Raw genomic sequence first — 12,153 nt, 5'->3', positions numbered from 1 at the left:
TTATTACTTACTGTTCGCCTTATTAAATAACGGCAGGACCTGTCAGTCTGTTGCGAGGGGCTGAGATGATGATAATAATTATTATTATTATTATTATTATTATTGGGAAGAGCTAAACTAGTAGAGGTCACAGCACCTAGGAATTGGGAAACAATCAGGTTCGATCCAAGGAAGGGAAGAACAGGCATCATACCAAGAGGAAGAAGGACACATGAAGACAACCTGCTTTATCATATGCCCCAGGAAGTGAATATGGGGCGTGTCTAAGCAAGTGAGAGAAACATGGTAGAACTGAATAGGTTTGAACTGTTCACTTTTTAACTAAAAGTTGGTGTTATATGTAAAGTGAGGCACTTGGGCTAACAAGATCGTTTAACAGAGATTTTCTGATACAAACACAACTGGACAGTGAGATTCGGTATCAAATGAACAGCTGATCCGATAGGCGTGATTAAGCACTGGCAAAAGCACGCACAAAATTATAAACAGGAACCCCAATGGAAATAAGTCACTCTGTCTGATTTTTTTGGATTATCCTAGGTTCTCTACACATACGCTGCTATGTATGATAATTCTATGTAACTATTTGTGTATACCTGAATAAACTTACTAACTTCACAACAGCAGTAACAAACATTGACTGGCACACTGAGCTAGAAATCTATACAGATGTGTGTGTGTGTGTGTGTGTGTGTGTGTGTGTGTGTGTGTGTGTGTGTGTGTGTGTGTGTGTGTGTGTGTGTGTGTGTGTGTGTGTGTGTCAGTGTGGGTGTGAGTGTGAGTGTGAGTGTGAGTATGAGTGTGAGTGTGAGTATGAGTGTGAGTGTGTGTGTGTGTGTGTGACTCAACAATCAATATTTGCACCAATAACTCATTACAGTTGTGACCGGGTGTGGAAGTGTGAATTGCTCATTACACTATTATTTGTTCATGATTGTAGCCATGTATAAACGTAAGTAACCATTCTTACAGAATTCATTACCTTTGTAACTTGTGAGCTCATTACCTTTGTACCTAGTTCAGCTATCAAAACTTTGGGGGCCCAGTCCCTGGACCCATTACGTACCTCTGTAATCTGTAAATACCTTTGTAACTTGTCATGATTGTGACCAGACCTACCTGGAGTTCATTACCTTTGTAAATTGTGAGTTCATTACCTTTGTAAATTGTGAGTTCATTATCTCTGTAACTTGCTCAGCTATCAAAACTTTGGAGCCCAGTCCCTGGAGCAATTATGTACCTCTAATCTTTTGACTACCGCCCACAGGATGGGTATGGGGTGCATAATAAACATATTAAACTAGCTATTGACGAATGTATTAATAATTTTCTAAAAAGACCCAATACCTCTATAACAAGCACTGCCGTAAAAAAACTAAACAGATGACAGCTGAGACTGAACAGTCCCTGGCTAACACCCAGCATTCTCAAATCCATAAATACAAAACACCGATATGAAAAACAGTACAGAATGGGTCACATAACCCGAGACCAAAGAAAACGTTACTCGTCAATCCTAACCAGCCTGATAAGAAGGGCAAAAAAATTGTATTATGAGAACAGATTATCCAACTTACGAGGTGATATGAAAAATGACCTGGAAAAACCTATCAGAAATTCTAGGAACAAAAAAGATATCACGAAATAGCGAAATAAAATGAGCAAAATCAGATGAACCCCAACTCCCACCAACAGAAACAGCAAACAGACTCAATGATTTCTTTTCCACTATAGGACAAAACCTTGCCAATAAAATCCCAAGCTCAGATACCCCACCAAATGACTACCTCACTGGCAACTACCCGAACACACTGTTCCTAGCTCCGACTAACCCATACGAAGTCTCCCTTATTATCAACGCGCTAAAAAACAAGGCAGGAGATTTAAATACCTTACCACCCTTTATATACAAAAAAGTGTCACAAGTGCTATCACCAATCATTGCAACTCTCTTTACCAAATCCACTGAATCCTCCACCTTCCCTACAGTTCTCAAAATAGCAAGGGTCACCCCGATCCATAAAGGAGGAGACCAAACGGAGTTGAATAACTATAGGCCAATATCCAACTTACACCCTCTCTCAAAAATCTTCGAAAAATTAATTCATAAACGAATCTACTCCTACCTCATCTCCCAAAACATACTCAACCCCTTCCAATTTGGATTCAGTCCTAATAAAAATACTAATGATGCTATTATACACATTCTAGAACATATATACACTGCAATAGAGAAAAAAGAAGTTCCACTGGGGATCTTCATTGACTTACGTAAAGCTTTTGATACAGTTGACCATAACTTGCTCCACATAAAATTGTCACACTATGGTATTAGAGGGCACTCCCTCAACTACCTCAAGTCATACCTCAGCAACAGAAGCCAATATGTGTACGCAAATGGGGCAAACTCTTCCGCACAACCAATTACAGTTGGTGTCCCACAGGGAAGTGTCCTTGGCCCTCTTCTCTTTCTCCTATACATAAATGACCTACCAAATGCTTCGCAATTACTCAAACCCACACTATTTGCAGATGACACTACATACGTCTTCTTTCACCCGAGCCCAGTCGCGCTAGCCAATACTGTAAATACCGAATTACAGAAGATATCTACCTGGATGAGGACTAACAAACTTACACTAAACATTGACAAAACCTACTTCATTCAGTTTGGTAACAGAGCTACAGATGTCCCTCTTAACATAATGATAAACGGATCACCTATCACAAAGCTAACAGAGGGAAAATTCTTAGGAATCCAACTTGATAATAGACTCAAATTTCATACACATATACAACAAATTTCTAAGAAAATTTCCAAGACCGTAGGCATACTATCGAAGATACGGTACTATGTTCCACAGTCAGCCCTCCTGGCCCTATATCATTCTCTTATTTACCCCTATCTCACCTATGGAATTTGTGCATGGGGCTCAACAACAATTAACCATCTCAGACCACTAATTACCCAACAAAAGGCTGCAGTCAGAATGATAACAAATTCCCACTACAGGCAGCACACTCCACCAATATTCAAAACACTAAACCTACTCACCATACAAAACATCCATACTTATTACTGCACCTATTACATACATAGAACACTTATCTCTGATATTAACCCTCCCCTCAAACATTTCCTTGCCAACCTCAACAGAACACATGACCATAACACAAGACACAGATCACTCTTTGATGTTCCTCGTGTCCATCTCACGCTATGAAAAAACTCAATGCACATAAAAGGCCCTAAAATCTGGAATTCATTACCTGTAAATATAAAAGAAACGCCACCTGTTTATAAATTCAAGTCTCTTCTCAAAGATCACTTACTCACCCAAAACCAAATAAATACTGAATAAATGAACCTTATAAATTGTATATCTTAAATGTTTCTCACAATTATATCACATAAATGTTAAACCTAAGACCCAATCTAACTTTGTTATTTTTTAAATACACTACCTAACAGAATACTCCATTCTACTGAATGTACAGCAATGCATGCAACCATATGACCTGTCTTTGTAATACTCATGTGTGTTTTATTGTTATCTGTTTACAATAATGTTTTATCACTGATTACATCATTGCTTAGTTAATCTTAAGTTAATTTTAAGCCAGCCCGTAATGCTATGCATACAAGTGGCTTTGGCATGCTGCTCTTACCTGTATTTTTTTGTACCTCTGTATGTATGCTCAAATTGCTAAATAAATAAATAAATACTGATATTCTGATGCATATGACAAAACAAGAGACAACTCAGAAATGAGCGGAAAACTTACTGATAATGCAACAGCAAACAGTTAGTGGCAGTGGTATAGCAGCAGATATTTAAAGAAGCGGTTCAACACTGACGGGAAAAATATGACAGTTGCACCGGCAGGTAGAAAAGATAAGGAAGTGTTTAACAGGAACTGTATACCAAGTTGTTAGCCCTGCTTAAAAGGCACCAGCAGGAACATAATATAACACAGAAACCAAACAGGATGGTCTCGAGGCTACGCAACTTTGAGATCGGGAAATGTAAGTACCCGACAGTCAGTCATCCGAGAGGATACCTGAATTCTGGTGAGACTGAACTCTTACTCAGACCAGTCATGGCAGGGACCGTAAGAGGAACCTGGTACAGCAGACACTACGGTTTTCATTGCACAGGAACGAGAGGTGTACCTGGTACAGTTCATGCTGCCAACTGAAATAAACGATTGGATACCTAAGGTCCCTTCCCCAGAGTGCCTGTAATCAAAAGAGGGGTGGGGATGTTGCAGGTCGGAGGGCCTTTAAATTGTGACGTCAGCACGCTTCTGGAGAGACCGCGATTGGATGAATGACGATGAATGTGTTTCCTCTTTTTTAGGTCACTCTGTCGGTGGGAGACGGCTGGTATTGAAAAATAATAACTGTCGACAACGAGCCTGAGCAAGAAGTTTACTGGGCCAGAATACGAGGGGGATGCAACCTAGAGAAGTCCAGACAACACGGAGGGACATGTCTGGGATGGAAGACAGTAGGCTAGACTAGAGAATTAAGTTGACTGTAGTTTAAGGGACTAACTGAAGCGTATGTCAGTGGAAACCAGGGATTCACAAACAGTACTGAAGTAGTGTTGAAGCGAATAGCAGGACGCTACTTTTAGGTCCAGGAAATGGACACTGAGCATTTTAAGAGTGGGTGGAAGTAATGGTCTCGGGGTTACGAATTACTGAGTGGATATCATGTTAGCGAGTGAGCAAGGAGTGGAGACCGTGACCTTGAGTTGATACTCTTTGTAGAGGTGGTAGACACATCGAACATTGAGATTTAATAACAAATTAACATTCACTGCTGTGACAGTGTATTCAGTTATGCGTGGTGTGTATTTGTGCTGTGTGGCAAGATTGTCAAGTTATTTTGTAAAGATTTCTTCTAATGCGTCTACCACAATAGATTCCGATCTTTCTTTCTACAGCTTCCTGTGCTCCACCACGACTTCCTTCAATCTCACATCTGAGCACACACTGCTATTATTAACGAACCATACCCCGGCCGGGATTGAACCCGCGGTCAGAGAGTCTCAAAACTCCAGCCCGTCGCGTTAGCCACTAGACCAGCTAGCCAAAATAAGATTCGTCCAACTAGGTATATTTCTACACCATAGGAAGGTTAGCACAGGCACCACTGACCACAAATGCAAGTTTTTACAAACGAATCTCCAGCTAGCGTGACCGTGACGAACTCTAGCTCAAGTCCCTTCACTGCAGTCAACATGACTCACGAAATCGTAATGACACGTGGTGCCTGTGCTAACCTTCCTATGGTGTAAAAATATACCTAGTTGGATGAATCTTATTGTGGCTAGCTGGTCTAGTGGCTAACGCGACGGGCTGGAGTTTTGAGACTCTATGACCGCGGGTTCAATCCCGGCCGGGGTATGGTTTGCTTGCAATCGTGTCATTACGATTTCGTGAGTCCTATTATTAACGAGTTTGCGACAGTTATAGAACAGTGTTGATTATGAACTTTTTGGGTTATCCTAGGTTCTCTACACACATGCTGCCATGTATGATAATCTATATAACTGTATTTGTGTATACCTCAATAAATTTACTTACTAAAGAACTGACATTGTGTTTTAAGATTTCGTGTCTAAATGGCCACAGTCCATTTAGACACAAAGAATCTTTTAATCCCCAAGAGAAATTAAAATAAACTATGAAGTGTTATACGCTCCTCCCAGTGTACATATCCTGTATGACATATCTCAAACAAATGTTAAGCGATAAGCAATTTACTACGCAGTTGGCGATGTTTGGTCTGAAGCCGAAATCCGGGCGGCGAGCGAGACAAGCGTTTCCTAACACCTGCTAACAGGCTGTATATCTGAATATATTCAACTTAAATTTATTGTTTCAAGTTTTGTCTTGGTTAGATATCTTAAGCACCTTATTTATATCACCTTTATTTGTGTAGGTAATAAGATACCTCCGTCCGGCACTAGCAATGACGCTGAAGCTTAGTAAACATTTTCAACTCCGGCAGGATAAGTAATTTTCCTGTGTTACACTAACACCGAAAGTAACAGATAAATATTGTGTACTTATATTCAGTACACACTTAAATTTCCCTGCACCATTTATATATAAAAGATCAGGTCAACAAGATCACACTGGTAATCATCTATAGATTTACTAAAGATCCATGTAGAAAAAAATACCAGCACTTTTTCCACTTTCGTGAATGGTCTGTTCCTTTATATTGGTCAAGGCTAAATAGGGTAGGAATCACAGTTCTGATGAAAAGTCTAATCTATGGTTTTATCAGCCTTATCTTCCAACGGAGTTACAGGTATCATGGGTAAACTTCACAGTAGAAATGAAAGAATACGGCAGCAGGCCTACTGGCCCAAATATCGCCCATCCATACCCACTCGTGTACCCGTCTTATCTATACTTAAAGCTACCCAAAGCTCTTAACTCAATGACTCTACATGGGAGTTTGTTCCACTGTACAATTCTACTGCCACCTTTCTACATTCATTGTATGCCCTCTAATAGGCAATCTGGGATTTGCAGAGGCCTCTACTGGAAGAATGATCATAAATTATAGCCTCCTCACTGACTAGGCTAAATCTATGCCAGCAACAGTAGGTAGTGTTTTCTTACCTTTAATGTGATTAACGGATATCTGACCATTGTACCATACATCCAATAACCTTGTGCCTTTTAGCTAAGTTTCCCAAGACCTGACATATTAGTCAAGCTATTAGGTAAATGCTCTGTGTAGTGTCTTCAGACTTTTATATAAAGTGGGTTAAGGAAGATGAATCATAATTTACACCTGGGAAATTCTCCACATGAAAGCATGCACATGATTTTTGCAAAATCTGCCGAGCCTCGTCATACATGAGTATTAATATTCATCATACGTGAGAAGCATTAATACTCATCATACACGAGGAGTATTAATACTCATCATATATGAGAAGTATTAACAGACCTGTAGACGTCTACAAGTGGAAGCTTTGTTCCTAATCAGCGCTAGCTGCGGTACCTACGTTGGACTGCACGCGGGCAGCACTAACAACCTGATTGATCAGATCAACTGGGAAACCTGGTCTGCGACCGTGCCGCGGGGACAATACTCCCTGGAACTGTCTACAGGTAAACTTCAAAAATTTCCCTGAGTACAGGTAGAAAGGGAAGCCAGCGGTCCTTGGCAAGGGCGAAGTTATCCGGAAATACAAGGACGTGTTCGACTTCCCCCACCCAGTCTGTGCCCCGTTCACCTGCAAGTGTGGGCACGTAGTCGCAAGGTCTTCTATGTGTGTAGCATTGATATAAACTTTAACGGAAGTTTGGTGGCTCGAGCGATTAATAACCGAGGCCCAGTGATTATATGAATTGCTAGGTACGGAAACTAGAAGCGCGAGGTTAAGACGTTACTGATATTGGTGCAAGGAACAGCGAGTCCTTAATTAAGGTCCCTCTTCTCCTCAAGCCAAGCTTCAGAATTCCCAGGGATACGACTCGCAGCCAGGTACCTACTTACTGCTCATGATTGCAGCCTAGGACGTTGAAATTAATAAGATATTTTGTGCTTTGAATTTTTTTTTTTTATCACACTGGCCGATTCCCACCAAGGCAGGGTGGCCCGAAAAAGAAAAACTTTCACCATCATTCACTCCATCACTGTCTTGCCAGAAGGGTGCTTTACACTGGCAAGACAGTGATGGAGTGAATGATGGTGAAAGTTTTTCTTTTTCGGGCCACCCTGCCTTGGTGGGAATCGGCCAGTGTGATAATAAAATAAAAAAAAATGTATCCACAAATACCAAACTGTATTAATATATCCACAAGTACCAAAATGCATTAAGTAGATAATTGACTATAAGATAAAATTACTTATACGTATAAGATATACCTACTGCATAGCCAATGGGTCTGATAAAGACCCACTATGACGTCTGTAATCCTGTCTTTTTGCATTACCTAGGTCCTAGGGGATACTTGAAAAATTTTCTTTGGAGTGCTTGATAGTCGCACGAATTACAATATGATGCAATAAGTGCTACAAAAAAAATCATACGAACCAAGTGCATAAGCTCTGCTCCTATTGTTACAAATAAGTAATTACAAACAGGCACAATAAAGTGACCGCTCATGCGGCACAAATTAAAAAATTTATAGGCTAAATGCAATGACCACTGCACGATAGACATGAAAAAATATAAATGCGAACTTTAATTCAATAAGATAAAAATTTAAGAAACATTCGAGATATTAAGATGTTTATCTGAATGTTTACTATATAATGAACAGATGTTTAGAGCGACTCGAAGGTGTTGCATATGATGCCGAGACACGGCATCAGATGCGACATTAAAAAAAAAAAAAGTTATAGACGTAGGCGGATATCAAGGATGCAGGGCGGAGCCGTCTCCTTGAGGATACTATCGCGGTGTGAGTTTTTTTTTCATTTAGGCCTCGTAAACAATTTAATTTTTTATAATGAGATTATAAAGAAAATTATGTAAAATAAAAGTAAATTAACACCAAATTTCAAACATCGGATCAAAAAAATATGCATAGTTTTAACAATGCAAGAAATCACTGTCCTCTATTTCTGCAGCTTCATTTATTCACTGGCTTTATTCTTGAATTGTTATATAAGTAATTATAACCTTACTTTTTAAAGGGGTGGACCGGTAAGCCAGGGAAAGGCCTCTGTCAGATGACCAAAAGCTCCAGTGGCGTCAGGTAACGCTTATGTTTCCTGACGAATCTTTCCTAATCTTGAATTGTTTTATACTAACACTTATCTTGACATAATCAAGTAAACCATTCCATTCCTTTATCGCTGTGTAATACAAGGTGTTTCAGTCCTGGCCACTTTCCCTAGTATACTATAGTGGCTTTGGTTCCCAACCTTTACGAAATTTGCAGCAATTTTTCCGGACACTAGTTAGAAATTTTGTATACATGGTCGAGTTTCAGCTACTTATTCAGTCTGCCACTTTAAATTATGGCATCCTGGCTTACATGTTCTTCTGGACCCAGATCCAGGATGAATCTCAATGTTTTATTTTAAGTAATGTGTAGTCTTTTTCTGTTGATCTTTTATTTACTGCAGTACAAGTACCACGTCAGAAAATACATCAATACAAAAATACATAATACTGCAGTCCTTTAATAATTCATATAAATGAAACGTGGATGTAATAAGTGAGGGTATTTTCTACAGAAAACAAAGCGGAGATGTTCTCACGGTCTCCTTGAATCTCAGCTGGCACACACTACCCCACCCAACACTCCTCGTCATGGTTATTCCTAAATAATACAGTTATATTCCAGGCTCTTCCTTACGCAGAGCGCCGTGCAAACGTTTAAATCAATTACATGAACGAAAAAAAGGTGATTTTGAACGGTACCAAGCGATCCATCTGCTCGGAACTTACATAAACCCTTGGTAAAGGATGGTACGCCCTGTTTGTTGCTTAGTTCAATCATCCCTGGGTTTTCCTAGGCTGAAGGACGCCACGCTCTGCCCCAACTTCCCTATATTGCTGTCATTACTCATCATTTGCCCGTTGTCATGCACCTATTATATAGCACTCTTCTTGCCAACTAGTTTGGCCCCACACAAGGCTACCTGCCAGATTTTTATTTATAAGTAGCGTCTTCTAATGCGGGTAGAGTAAGGTCAGGATGAGACACGTGAATTTCTTTTACTCAAATATGGCTCTAAAGTTTTAAATTTTAAGGGATATCGATGACCAGGTACACATGGTAAACAAATATGGGTAAGGTGACAAATAGATTTACAATTTATCCTAAAAAACGTTCGGGAAGACTCACTGAACTCAATTCACAACACAAAAATAGCGCGGAAACTACTCTAATTTCTATATGTTATTAAATATTTAAGTACAAATTTCTGAAACCTCGTAGCTGGTCTACATATTGTTAGAAATATATACATCAAGAAGCAAGAGTTACTAAGCTGTGTGTACTCACCTAGTAGAGGCTGCAGGGGTCGAGTCCAAGCTCCTGGCCCTGTACTCACCTAGTTGTACTCACCTAGTTGAGGTTGCAGGGGTCGAGTCCAAGCTCCTGGCCCCGCCTCTTCACTGGTCGCTACTAGGTCACTCTCCCTGAACCATGAGCTTTATCGTACCTCTGCTTAAAGCTATGTATGGATCCTGACTCCACTACATCGCTTCCCAAACTATTCCACTTCCTGACTACTCTGTGGCTGAAGAAATACTTCCTAACATCCCTGTGATTCATCTGTGTCTTCAACTTCCAACGGTGTCCAATCTCTGGAACATCCTGTCTTTGTCCACCTTGTCAATTCCTCTCAGTATTTTGTATGTCGTTATCATGTCCCCCCTATCTCTCCTGTCCTCCAGTGTCGTCAGGCTGATTTCCCTTAACCTCTCCTCGTAGGACATACCTCTTAGCTCTGGGACTAGTCTTGTTGCAAACCTTTGCACTTTCTCTAGTTTCTTTACGTGCTTGGCTAGGTGTGGTTTCCAAACTGGTGCCGCATACTCCAATATGGGCCTAACGTACACGGTGTACAGGGTCCTGAACGATTCCTTAGTAAGGTGTCGGAATGCTGTTCTGAGGTTTGCTAGGCGCCCATATGCTGCAGCTGTTATTTGGTTGATGTGCGCTTCAGGAGATGTGCCTGGTGTTATACTCACCCCAAGATCTTTTTCCTTGAGTGAGGTTTGTAGTCTCTGGCCCCCTAGACTGTACTCCGTTTGCGGTCTTCTTTGCCCTTCCCCAATCTTCATGACTTTGCACTTGGTGGGATTGAACTCCAGGAGCCAGTTGCTGGACCAGGTCTGCAGCCTGTCCAGATCCCTTTGTAGTTCTGACTGGTCTTCGATCGAGTGAATTCTTCTCATCAACTTCACGTCATCTGCAAACAGGGACACCTCAGAGTCTATTCCTTCCGTCATGTCGTTCACAAATACTAGAAACAGCACTGGTCCTAGGACTGACCCCTGTGGGACCCCTCTGGTCACAGGTGCCCACTCTGACACCGCCACGTACCATGACTCGCTGCTGTCTTCCTGACAAGTATTCCCTGATCCATTGTAGTGCCTTCCCTGTTATCCCTGCTTGGTCCTCCAGTTTTTGCACTAATCTTTTGTGTGGAACTGTGCCAAACGCCTTCTTGCAGTCCAAGAATATGTGTGTGTGTGTGTGTGTGTGTGTGTGTGTGTGTGTGTGTGTGTGTGTGTGTGTCTGTGTGTGTGTCTGTGTGTGTCTGTGTGTGTCTGTGTGTGTCTGTGTGTGTCTGTGTGTGTCTGTGTCTGTGTGTGTCTGTGTCTGTGTGTCTGTGTGTGTGTGTGTGTCTGTGTGTGTCTGTGTGTGTGTGTGTGTGTGTGTGTGTGTGTGTGTGTGTGTGTGTGTGTGTGTGTGTGTGTGTGTGTCTGTGTGTGTGTCTGTGTGTGTGTGTGTGTGTGTGTCTGTGTGTGTGTGTGTGTGTGTGTGTGTGTCTGTGTGTGTGTGTCTGTGTGTGTCTGTGTGTGTGTCTGTCTGTGTGTGTCTGTCTGTGTGTCTGTGTCTGTGTGTGTGTCTGTGTCTGTGTGTGTGTGTGTGTCTGTGTCCGTGTCTGTGTGTGTCTGTCTGTCTGTGTGTGTCTGTCTGTCTGTGTGTGTCTGTGTCTGTCTCTGTGTGTCTGTGCTCTGTATGCTCACCTAGTTGTGGTTGCAGGGGTCGAGTCACAGCTCCTGGCCCCGCCTTTTCACTGTGTGTCTGTCCCAGTCAATCTGCCGTTGCTTCTACTTTCTACTCATAAGAAAATATCTGAATTTACATCATAAAACACCAGCACACATGTTCGTGTCTTTAGTGATACTGTTATGTGCAAACTATCAATCAACAAGAACAGTATAATTTTGTGTGAAGACAGTGCTATGCCACCTTCTGGCGAGGGGAGGGAAATAATAATCTGTCTACATGACGCATACATTTGGCATCTGTCTGCCGCAAGATTTTTTTACTATTACTAGCATCTGTGAATATACACGCGGATATTACATCCTATAAAACAATAAGATATTAGCTTTAACGAAAATGGTCGTTAAGGAAATAAGGCGCATTAGAACAGCATGCCTAAGAATATTTTTCTGGCGTACGGTGTTCAGTAATCATGCT

The 12,153-nt window shown here is 41.2% G+C and overlaps 1 long non-coding RNA gene across 2 annotated transcripts in view; it reads right to left on the bottom strand.

Moving 5' to 3' along the window:
- Positions 1–12,153, bottom strand: part of LOC138855061 (uncharacterized) — an 82,682-nt gene that overhangs the window by 24,618 nt on the left and 45,911 nt on the right. The gene's annotated exons all lie outside the window — the stretch shown is intronic.

Source organism: Cherax quadricarinatus, chromosome 79, assembly GCF_038502225.1.
Source record: "Cherax quadricarinatus isolate ZL_2023a chromosome 79, ASM3850222v1, whole genome shotgun sequence".
Taxonomy (NCBI): Eukaryota; Metazoa; Arthropoda; class Malacostraca; order Decapoda; family Parastacidae; genus Cherax; species Cherax quadricarinatus.
Note: the sequence above shows the minus strand (reverse complement) of the source record. Positions and strands in the feature narration are given on the sequence as shown.